Below are 12,758 nucleotides of genomic sequence, written 5' to 3'. Positions count from 1 at the left end.
AGCTCACAACTATATTGGTACAAAGTACAAGGGTGAACCAATGCAACATCAGTATCCACAATACAATATGTTGGAAATTATCTGTACAGCTTGGGGGTGGGAGGGTCGGGGAGAGGGGAAGGGGAAAAATGAGGGAAGGAGTGACACATTTGACAAGAAATGTACCTATTACCTTATGTAACTGTAACCCCGCTGTACATCACCTGACAATAAAAACAAGAAATAAAAGCTAGTGGTGTATATGCATAGAAACCAACACTAGATTCTGATATAAACTTAGCAGGCAGGATATTATTTCTCTATTTACCAGTGTTTAGTTAACAATTTATTACTAGCATAGCAACAAAAATAATAGACTATGAACTGATTCTGTGCTAGAAGCCACAATGTAAATTCTCTACCTTTCTCACTTTTCTAGCACTGGATCAGGGAGAGAATTTGATTTAATTGCTAAAGATGATTTGTTCATATGATTCAATTAGAGCAGGACCTGAGAAGTTCTTCAGGATGTCCATTCTTTTTCTTTATTTATACATTCTTTATTCAGTGTGATTATGGTCCAATCACAAAACTAATATTTTAGCCTTCCTTGTGGAACTAATTTCTGGCCAAGTGAATCTAATAAATGATGGAAACTTCTTAAAAATATATTGTTTATTATTATTATTATTATTTAGCAGTACTTGAGTTTGAAATCAGAGTGTTGTGGCTTGCTAGGTTGGTGCTCTACCACTTGAGCCATACCTCTAGTTTGAGGTTAAAAGGATATTTTTACCTGGTGTGGCTCCTTTTACTCTTTCTCTGATCTTCCTGCTTCTTACTTAGGACATAGTATCAATGGTTGGAACTTCTTTGAAGTATTTATCATTCTTTATGGTTTGTGACATGGGAAACAAAGGACATGGCAGAAAGAGAAGAAAGATGGGATTTTGGTATCACTTAGTCAGCCATAGACAATCTCTGGATTTTTTTTCATACAACAGGATATTAAACCATATATTATTTAAAGGACTGTTTTTGGTCTTTTTAAAATATCAGTAGCCAAGTAGAGTTCCTAACTTGTATACTATTAAACTGTTGTTTTACATAACCACTTTCAGTGTAAAACTAACACACATGCCTTATTCTTCTATTTCCACATTTTTTAAGTTGTGGTTACATAGTAAGCACTCAATAAACAGTTTATGATATTGTCATTATTTTCATTGTTATTATCAGCACTTACTGATTGATTACAGTGTCAGGCTCTGTGCTAAGCTCCTTTATATATGTTACCTCATTTAATGCCAACAAAATACTGTAAGATACACCATTTTCAAATTAAGAAATAGAGGGTCTGTGAGATTGAATAATTTGTTCAATGTCTCAAAAATATGAAATGCTTGTAAAGGGTTAAGTCTGTTGAAGTGCAAGGATTTGTAGTGCCACATTGCTCCATTTAGATTTCAAAACTGGTTATGTGATCACAAAACTGATTTCATGTCTACTTGAACAGTTAGGAATTGCCAATGAGAAAGCGAAGGGCTTAAAATACAGTAACACCAGAAAGCTTGATATATGCAATCATTCAATAATGTTTAAATGCTTCAGAAAGGAAAATATGAGCTCATCACATTCCTCTAGTGGTTTAGATTTGAAAAGTAGAAGTATTGTCATTTGACCACAGGTTCTACCAGATCATAATGTTTGAAATAACATACGTGTATGTTTTCCTGTATTTGTTGTTCTAACTAAGGTGCTGTGTGCATTAGATTCAATAGGAAGCATTCCTTAGTCTCCAAAATAGGCTGATCATATTTCCATATCATCTGGGAGATCTCTAAGTCTAATCAGGAAGACCCAATCCATAAAGTCTAAAGTTTTAACATGATGGAATTGAGAGGAATAAAAAAACACCCCTTGCTAATCTTGAATCATGAACAGAAGTGCCATCCATTCAAGTTATACCAAGCATCTATGAAAAAAAAGTAAGCATATTTCAGGGAATGTGAACTAAACTATACTTAAATCACATTGCAATTAAGTAAATGGTATGGTGTGTTGTCTGTAATAAAAGTTGGGAGACATTCTTACTATCAAAATCAAAGACAAGTTATTTTTCCAAAATGTGGGTGGAATTTACTTTTGCTAGCTATGGTTGTCTTAGTATTTAGTATAAACATTTAAGCTTTATCAGCATATACTGCGAAGATGTAATCCTAAGGGATATTTAGTAGCCTTTGACTATTAATCATTTTTATATTGCTGTGCCTTAATTTTTCCACATGTACAGGAACTCAGTGAACTAAATAATGTGTGTATTATCTAAGTTATTGTTGGTGCTCAGTGATAATTGAGAGCATGTGGAAAGAGTATTGAGCATCAATCTCAGTACTTAATAGACATCCAATAAATTGTTAGCTATCATCCTTATCATCATCATCCTCGCCTCATTATCTTCATCTCCCAATAAAGCCTTATTAGCTTTTTCCAGAAACCCAAGTACACATTCAGAGAAGTGGGAACAGAGACCTGCAGGTTATTTGCAGGGTCTGAAGCAAGTCTGCCAGTCTACTTTTTAGTTAAGTCACAGAATGAGCTTAAATTCAGCCATCTAGATAGTTCTTTCAGGCAGGCAGGGAAATACCATGGTGATGCTGTGGAAAACTAGTGAACAGAACACTTGCCCATTGTTTTGATAGACACTGTTGAGAGAAAAGAGTGTGGGATTATTCTTGACCAGGATAGCTGATTATATACTAACACTGTGTGCTCTGGAGTTGTGATCCTCATGTCAATTTTCAGCAGCACTTCTTAGCAGAGCTGTCACTCTCTACAAACACTGGAAATTGTGAACAGTCTTTTCCACCTCAGAGTTGTTCTCTGGAAGTAGTCTTTATCTGTACATACTTTCAAAAAGGATGGTGCTGATTTTCAGTACATAAACTACACATGTCTAGTAGTGATATCAACATTTGATGGATTCTCTTTGACTTCTTCCTTCAAAATAGCCAAGATTCTTCATTAGATAGAGATTCCAAATCTAACCAGAAATGGTGTTTTTAATCTATTTTTAAGTTTTTTTTGTTTTCTAGTAATTATTATTTTAATCGTATGAATCTATGGGGTATGGGGTGGTATATGGGGTGTAATGATTAAACCAGATTAAAACATTTAACATTTTGGATTAATATATAAAAATTTTACATATTTTTCTATCCCACTGATATTCAATGCACTAATTAATTCAGGGTTTATTATTAATCTTGTTCTTTCTCTTTTGTTCTCTCTCAAAGATTCTGTACTTTATTTCTTTATACATGATGATATAACATATATATATATGTTATACTTTTAATGTTTACACTAGAGACCAATGAGTTTTCAACCACATTATTGCATTCTGTCCTTGCATTAATTATGAGTGGATATTATTTAGTCCATTTTGTAGGTATAGATCAGGGCTGGGAGAAGATAGGTGATTTTTCCAAATTGAGTCAGATAAAGTATGACTTCAACATACTTTAGATTTCTAGATCTTGTATTTTTCCTCTTCCATTTTAACCTATTATCTCCTCAGATATAAAAATACAATTTACTAGACCTCTAAAATATGTAAAAATTTACTATTATATGAAACAATCCCATTTGGCATTAAGCATTTCAATGAAATCTTACCCTAATTGTGCAAAATAATTCACTGACAAGAAACTTTCTTTGAATAAGCTTTAAAAATACATCAGTCTCAATGGAAGATTTTAGCAAGAAGATGTTCACCTCTAAAAATTGCAGCCTAAGCTCTTGTTCTCTCTCACATAGTCATCACAAGGTTTACTAACTACTCTGCCTGCCATAGAATTCTTCTCTTGTGCATTCCTTTCCTACCAGCAAAGAGAATGAGAGACCTGAATTTAATCACCTCACTCTATCTACCATGAGGCCCTCAGGTTACATCCTAGACTTTGTTCATAAACTCACTATGTCTACCTTTGTCTACCATTTGTTTTTCTCTGTTCTTCTTTAACAGCCCTCATTTAAACTTGTAAGATATATTTACTGTTTTCATTCTAATGGTATCAATTACCTCTCTGAATCCATGAGGACAGAAATGGACTGATTTTGCACACTTTTGACATTTCAGCCACTAGCAGTTTATCTGGCCTGTAATAAATATGCAATGCATGTATTATCTGCATATATATACATATATGTATATATATAACGACTGACTGAAGGAACCCATAAATAAACTAATCATATTTATTTTTCCAATGATATGTCAAGTTAATGCCTTGTTTTTGTTTGCTTTATGTTCTATATTCTTTCTTGTTGGTCGTGGGGCTTGAACTCTGGGCCTGGGCGCTATCCCTCAGCTCTTTAGCTCAAGGCTAGCGCTCTACCACTTGAGCCACAGGCACCACTTCAGGCTTTTTTCTTTTTGCTTATGTGGTGCTGAGGAATCAAACCCAGGGCCTCAGGCATGCAAGGCAAGCGCTCTACCACTGAGCCACCTTCCCAGCCTGAAGTAGATATTTTTATACTTGGAACTAGCTCAGAAATAAGTATAAGACAAGTTCATCTAAGCTATTTTATTTCACAGTAGAGGTAAAAAAGAAGATTTGCCCAGCTCACATCATTGAAATAGGTCCAGGTCAAAATTTTTGTTGGAGTTTTGTGCCAGGGATTGCATATGGCTTTGAGTGTCTTCCAGGGGTTCATGAGTTAGAAGCTTAGTCCCAAGTGTAGAAAGTTAAGATATGTTGGTACCTTTAAAAGTTAAAGTCTGTGGAAAGTTGTGGTCATTAAGATTTTACCATGGGAAAGGATTAATGTAGTCTACATAGAATGCAAGTTGGGCTTTCTGTCTTCCTACAGGACATCTCCCTCTTCCTCAGATTCTCACCACTGTGACACAATCTCCTATGAAGTCCTCTCCAAAGCCAAGCTGATGTCAGTGCCAGGCTCTTGAACCTGCAGAACTGTGAGCTAAATAACCTCTTTCCTATGTAAGCTGTTCAGCTTCAGCTATTTCATTACAGTATCATTAAACTAGCACTTCTTTTTTCAGGTAGTACAGTGGTAAGGGAGATCTTCTGCTCGCTGATAAACTTGACTTAGTGGCTGAAGCCTAAGGAAGTGGGACTGCTCTGATTTTCAGCACAGATTCATGTGTACCTTGGGATTTCTCTGTCCCAGGCTGAAGTGAGCAGCTACCTAGAAGTATCTTTTCTCATAGAAATGGCAAAGGAGCAGAAAGAAAAACAGCTTTTAAGGCTTATATTACTATTGGGATATTTTCATTTCTTTCCCTTAGTGTTTTATCAAAGAGTTACCTGGTCAATCCCAAAGTTAAAGTATGAGGAAATGAGCTGGGTGCTGTTTACTCATATCTGAAATCCTAGCTATTCAAGAGGCTGAGATCTGAGAATGGAGGTTTAAAGGCAGTCCCAGCAAGGAAGTCCTTGAGACTCTTATCTTCAATTAACCACCAGAAAACTGCAAGTGGACCTGTGGCTCAAAATGGTAAAGAACTAGCGTTGAGCAAAAGAAGCTCAGGAACAGCATCCAAGGCCCTGAATTCAAACCCCACAACTGACAAAAAAAAAAAAAAGCAAGGAAGTGTACTCTGCCTATGAAAAACCCATGGAAAGGATGCAAATCCAGGCAATGGGATAAAGAATAGGACAAGATCCACAATTATTGCACAGTAGTTTCCTAGAGCTTCTATAAACAAATCACCACGTGGCTTAAAATAACAGAAAATTATTTGATGATTATGTTGGAGGCTAGAATTCTAAAATCAAGATCTTGACAGGGCTGTACACAGAGATTGGGGCTTAATAATTCAATATACCTGTTTAGGGGAGACAATTCAATTGGCAATAGTCCAGAATCTTCTACCCTCTTATACTGGACACCAAGTATAGTATCATGTGGAACTTAGCCTGATATTGAAATTTTTGGATTTCACTTTAGATCTACCTCACCAGAAACAGGTTTTGCAGATTATTTTAGTTCATGCTGAAGTATGAGGACCATCAGTATATCAGATAGTAGAACTGAGGCTTTGCAAAGGGTTTGATTTAATCATTGCTCTCAAAAGGTAAGAAGTATATGCATGCCTTTAGGGGTTTGTAGTTGCGATGTGGGGGGGGGGGGGCTAATCAAGAGAAAACATAGCTGAGTTGCTTTTCACAGTGCTTGATAGATTTGTGGAAATGATTATTAACAAAGACCTACTCCTCTGAAGAATTACCTTATACGGTACATAGAAAAAGATGCCAAAACTGAATACAGTATCAGACATGAGACAGAGGAAGCTAATTTACTAATAATTCCCATATAAGGCACAACAAAACAAAGTAGAGTTAGAACTTAAATGAAGTTAGATTCATGTTTAAAATGTAGTGTAGAGGGTAGGAATGCGGCTTAGTGGTAGAGTGCTTGCCTAGCATGAAGCCCTAGGTTCAATTTTTTAGTACCACATAAGCAGAAAAAGCTGGAGGCAGTGCTGTGGCTCAAGTTGTAAAGTGCTAACCTTGAGCTCAGGGACAGCGCCCAGGCCCTGAGTTCAAGGCCCAGGACAGGCAAAAAAAAATTAAAAAAAAATAGAATGTAGTGTAGAAATCAAGAATGAGTGCATATTCATTTGAAAATACCTTATATTGCCCATGATATATGAGTATGGATTGTAATTATATATATATATATATACATACACAATATTATATATATAATGTTGTAGGCTAATTTCTTTGTATATCAGAATTAGAAAATATAGAAAAAGACCATAATAGAAGCCTTATGCCAAGATATATCTATGAAGACATTCTTTCTTTAAAGTAATAATAAATTTCCTAGTTCTGAATTGAGGCAGAGACAGATAGTTCCAATTTTTTTCTTCAGTGCTCCTGGGACTTAATATGGTATTTGGTTTTAGGACATTTGAATGACAAAACTGAAACTTCGTCTTAGAGTAGTGAAAGACCTTTGAATAAATGTGAGTTTGCTCAATAGACTTAATTTATATGAATCAAGTGCTTATTTAGCAGTTACTCTTTACAAAAATCCTTCTAAATGCTTTCTTTACCTATGACCAGGCATACTGACTCTGCAGACTGCGTGCTTAAACTCCATGCTCTGCTGCCCTTCTGAGTTTCATATAGTATGCATCTCTAGCATATGCAATTTTGAAGAATGGTAGAACTACGTCAGAGTATGGATGGAGCTGGATGCGTTAAAATCAGGTGTGCATTCAAAAATGTTCAACTTTGTACTCTACTTCTTGAAGAGTAGGCAAGTAAATGAATAAAACCTCAGCAGCCTTTTCTTCTCAGGGGGTCATATTCAACCTATTGTTGGTGGAGGGGTGCAGAAAACAATGCATATTGTGCTGTTTCAAACGCAAAGAATGGGATGGGGCTTTTGGGGTGAGAGATGAGGAAAATCTCATCAGTGGTCACAGAGTAAGTCTGGGAGATTTCATGCAGCCAAAGGGAGGAAAAAGGTTCCTCAGATCCTGATGACAGATGACTGTCCTCATAAACCTGACGGCATGATCTAAGACTCAATCCTAATGTCTGCAAATGCAAAGGAGCCAAAGAAAAATGGGACATGGGCGATGATTTAGATGGCACCTGGGAAAGAATGAATGCAGTACGTGCATAGTGTAGCAGTTTTGTAGGGTTTTGATTTTTTCCATGTCTTTCCAGGCTGTGGTACTTATTTGTGCAAATGTCACATTGCATAGTATTTCTGTGAGGTCTGTGTTATGCAAGGATGCTAAGAGCTAGAGATATGAATCTTATAGGGTAGAGATAATTTGGGGCTGATTTTGTTTTTGTCCCTGCAGTCATTAAGGCTAGTTAAGGCTAATAAAGTAGTATATGTTCTGTGCCTCAGATAAACAAGGATGTATTAATTAAGCTTTTCTCTACATCTGTACATAATCTTTCCTCTTGGGGCTAGTGGTCCTTTTTTCTACTCCCTGGGCTGGTTTCAGGGAAAAAGAACACAAACACAACCACGAGGACTTACAGGGACACAGTTCCTTCTGAGTACTACCTTACATGTACTGTAAATTGATTCTTTTTCTAATGACACAGTGATGACATAGAAATGTCTCTTACTATGTACTCTCTGTGGAAATAAAAACAAAAGAATTAATATTTCTGGCAATAATTTTCTTATCTGCAATGTGGACAATAATCCATTCCTTATGTTGTTTTTGAGGAACTTTCTTTTTTAAAATTTTATTTTATTGGACTGGGAAGGTGGCTCAGTGGTAGAGCGTTTGCCTTGCATGCCTGAGGCCCTGGGTTCTATTCCTCAGCACCACATAAGCAAAAAGAAAAAAGCCAGAAGTGGCCCTGTGGCTCAAGTGGTAGAGCGCTAGCCTTAAGCTGAAGAGCTGAGGGACAGCACCCAGGCCCAGAGTTCAGGCCCCACGACCGGACCCCCCCAAAAAATTTTTATTTTATTTTAAGGGTAATGTCAGAGGAGTTATAGTTACATAAGTAAGGTAATAAATACATTTCTTGTTGAACACTGTTACCACCTCACTAGTTTTTTTCCACTTTTCCTCTCTCCCGACTCTCCTCCTCCCCTAGTTGCAGAGTTTATTTCCAACATGGTGTCTTGTGACCATCGCTGTGGCTCTGGTTCACCCTTTGTCTTTTGTCTCACCATTTTGTTATTCCTCTTCCCTCTCTGAAATCAGAAATGTAAGCTATCATCTAACCCAAAAGTCATGGGCTTTAAATAATGAATATTGATCCCCTCATACAATTTCTGTGATTCAAGTAATCTGAGAAAAGATTATCTGGGTGACTCTAGCTCAGTATCCTTCACCAGGCTGCAGGCAGGACACCAGTATTCAACAGAAGTCTTCACTAGTGTTTGGAGTATCTGCTCCAAACTGGGTGCACTCCACAAGTTAATACTGGCTCAATACCTTGCAACATGGGGTGGACAAAATTATGGACTGATTTTTTTCTCCCATAGTCTTAAATGTTAATGAAAGACTATCCCTCTTTCTAGAATACTCCAAAGCTGTGATATTCCAAGCCACAGTTGGCTTTCCCTTTGGGGGAAGTGAACATCCTCCTGCCTTCAAGTTGTATAAGATCCTCAAAATCATCTGGCTCATGATGAGGAGACACTTATGCTACTTGTTGTCTTCCCATGGCCTATCTTCCTGTATTGATAGTTTCTATGGCCCTTGAATTATGTTATACTATCCAAATGGTCCCTGGCATATTATGTTATAATATCCACTGGTGCTCGATAGTGGCTGAGATAGGGAACATGGAGGAAACTACAAGACCTCGTGAGAAGTGAGATGCTAAGTCAGGCCTATACCTAAAGTGAGGAAAATTAGGCTCCACTTTTTGAAGAGAGTATCTAAGAACAGACATACTTTATACTTCCACAAAAGATAACACCCTTAAAATATTGCAATAGAATTTCAGTGCTTAGTAAATGAAAGCAATTATTAGTTGAAAACTTAAATACTATCCTGTTTGAATCTATCCCCAAGGACCCACCCTTGTGCTTGGTATTTAGTGACTTTCTTAAATAATGAGCTCTATCTATTGCTTGCTTTGTGTTAGGTGTTGTAATAATACTCTGAATGGAAAAGTTAATCTTCATAATGATTATGGACATTGGTGGCTAGGCAATTAGTGTTCTAATTTTACAGATGGAAAATTTTGCAGAGGAAGGCTAAATTCTGCATAAGAAAGTTGAAGAGTTAGAAGTTGACATATAGAGAGGATAGGGAGGGCACCAGATATTCGTCTCAACGAGTCAACTCAAACTCAGCCTTTAACTATCTTACTGAGTCTTTCTACCCATCAAGGCCTCCAGAATTATTTATATGAAATACTAATGCCTCTGAAACATATTTGTCTGGGACTATTGTAGAAGTGGAAGAGATAGTACTTGAATTGTGATAGAGCTTGAAGCTCTATCAGATCTAGCTTGCCCTAAAAAAAATCCCAGGCAGTATTCCCTAATGGGAAAAAGTTCTTTGCATTTTTCCCTTTCACACCATCTGCTAAGAAACACGACAGTCATTCTACTGTTTTGTTCTGCACTTCAGATTTATCCTTGAAACATTGTCTGAACAGCTTCTGTTTACACAAAAAGTTTGACAACCATCAAATTAGATAATCTCAGAGATCTTTGCTTATCTTGAAAGTCCTTTGATTTGATAAGTCCTTCTCCCAGCTTTCTCATCGTTAATAAAGATGGTGACCAAATCCAGTCAATTCCAGCCTCATCAATTTCTCCCTTGATGTTCCTTTGGTCGTCTCTTAGCCACTGCCCTTGTCTGACTTCTGATATGGACTGAGATTGACACACAGAAGCAGTCCTTAACAGAGTTCTCATCTCCCATCCATCTCTCTTCCTCTTTCAAATGATCTTGTGTCAAATGGATGCATAAATCTCCATGAAGGTCTTTCTTCACTCTGCCACTCCATTTTAGAAATCAACCCTTCAACTTTCCTCATGGGGGTCAGATGGGATTAATACATGTCAATAGGCAGTTTCTGTAGACAAAAGTTTAAGAGAAGCTAACTTTTGCTGTTGTTTTTCTAACAAGCTTTCATCCTCTTGGGCTTTTCAGGAAAATGCACAGGTTTCTGGTCATGGTTATTTTGAGCTGTGTAGGATGATGATTCTTATCAGTGTATCTCTTCCCTGACACTTCTCACTTGGTGATAAGCCCTTACTCTCTGTAGTGTCCCTTATAGGGGTGAAAGTCCAGAAAGTATTTCCTGAATTAGTTGTTGCTTCGTCTCCATTCTGCCCAATTCTGACCTCCTGAGAAGCACTATTTCAGAACTGTAAGTTATGTTTGTGTATTATATGCATATATTTTGACTTTCAATAAAGAAAGTTGTGTATAGATGTATCTCCATATATACATACATATATACATATACATACTACACACATGTATACATATGTATATGCATACATATATACACATATACATCTGCACACACACACACACACCCATATCTATCTTTCCCAGGTTCAGGGGATAGCATATGTTGCTAACAATAAAAGAAAGTGACAGAAGAGTCACTTTACAGAGTTAGGAATGGCTAGAGTAAACAGCAATAAAAGAAATAGCACAAGGGAGCTGACCAAGAGCTTGACTCTAAACAAACCATCTGAAACAGCAGTCAACCTGGCCCAGCAGTTGGGGATTTTATCTGGATTATCCTAACAATTGTAGTTTTCAACAGGGAGTTGCAAGATAAAATTTGCACTTCAGGAAGATCATTCTGGCTGTAGTGTGGAGAAAGGATTGGCGGTAAAGAGCAACATGGGGCTCCGAGGGACTGTGTAGGCGGCTGGGTCATTAGTTTCAGGTGAGAAATGATAGTGATTAAAATGGAGGCATGTCAGGTGGGATGTGGAAAAATGGATGGATTTCAGCGATATTAAGGAGGCAGACTCCGTAAGACTTGACTGATTAGATATAGGTCGTTAGGGAAAAAGTGGAGTCAACTTAAAATTTGTCTGTGAACCAGAGCAGGCTGGCAGTGGTGGGAAACAGGGATTACAGAATGTCAGATTGAAGCAAAGGAACCAATTAGAGCCATGATAAACAACATAATTTTTGTATAGGGACCCACTTAAGAAGTGGGAAATGAGGGGGGGGAGAGGAAGAGGAGGGTGGGCAGGAGGAAAGGAAGGAGAAAGGGAGAAAAAAAGAAATAGAAAGAGAGAAGAAGAAAAGTGCTAGACCAGGCTAATTTCATACAAATGAAAATGACATTATAGAATTCTATGAAAAGAGCTGGCTGCCAGTGGCTCATGCCTGTAATCCTAGCTACTCAGGAGGCTGTATTCTGAGGATCATGGTTCAAAGTCAGCCCAGGCAGGAAGGTCCGTGAGACTCTTATCTCCACTCAGAAAACCAGAAGTGGTGGTATGTCTCAAGTGGTAGCGTGCTCGCTTTGAGCTGAAGAGCTGAAGACAGAGAGCTGAAGAGCTCAAGACAGCATCCAGGCCCAGAGTTCAAGCCCCACAACTGACAAAAAAAAAAAAAAAAGAATTCTATGAAAAGAGCCAGATGCCAAAGGCTCACAGCTATAATTCTAGGTATTCAGGGGGCTGAGACCTAAGGATCATGGTGAAGCCAGCCCTAGCAAAACAAAGTCCTCATGAGACTCTTATCTCCAATCAACTACTCAAACAGAAGTGGTGCTGTGGCTCAAAATAGTAGAGTGCTAGCCTTGAGCACAAAGAGGTTTAGGCACAGTGCTCAGGTCCTGAGTTCAATCCCCATGGCTGACAAAATAAACAATTGTATGAAAATTATATATATATATGTATATGTATATAAACTTCAGTTACTTTTCCTTTGAAACAATGACAGCAAGAAAATGAACTCCTCAAATATGAATATCTGGACCACGTTTAGATGCTGCAAGATGGAAGCAGCTTTTCCACATTTCAGGTTTCTATTTCTGTAGTGGTTTTGGCCTCACAGAGGACATCAGAGTACACTCTTTTTTATCTTGGATGCAACACTGCAAGTAGAAATGATTACACTTGGAAATTTTAGAAGCAGGAGTGGAGACTCAGAAAAGTGAAATGATTTTATTTTCTCACAGGCAAAGAGGAGTCTAGAATGTTCATTTTGTTCTAGCGCAGCATTTCCTAAGGCAGCAGCCACGGTTTGCCAGGGTATTAGGCAGAGATAATATGGAGAGAAAATCAACATGATTGCTGCTTATTTCTTGTATCAGTCAGGCCTC

Source organism: Dipodomys ordii, unplaced genomic scaffold (genome assembly GCF_000151885.1).
Source record: "Dipodomys ordii isolate 6190 unplaced genomic scaffold, Dord_2.0 Scaffold151, whole genome shotgun sequence".
NCBI classification, from domain to species: domain Eukaryota; kingdom Metazoa; phylum Chordata; class Mammalia; order Rodentia; family Heteromyidae; genus Dipodomys; species Dipodomys ordii.
Note: the sequence above shows the minus strand (reverse complement) of the source record.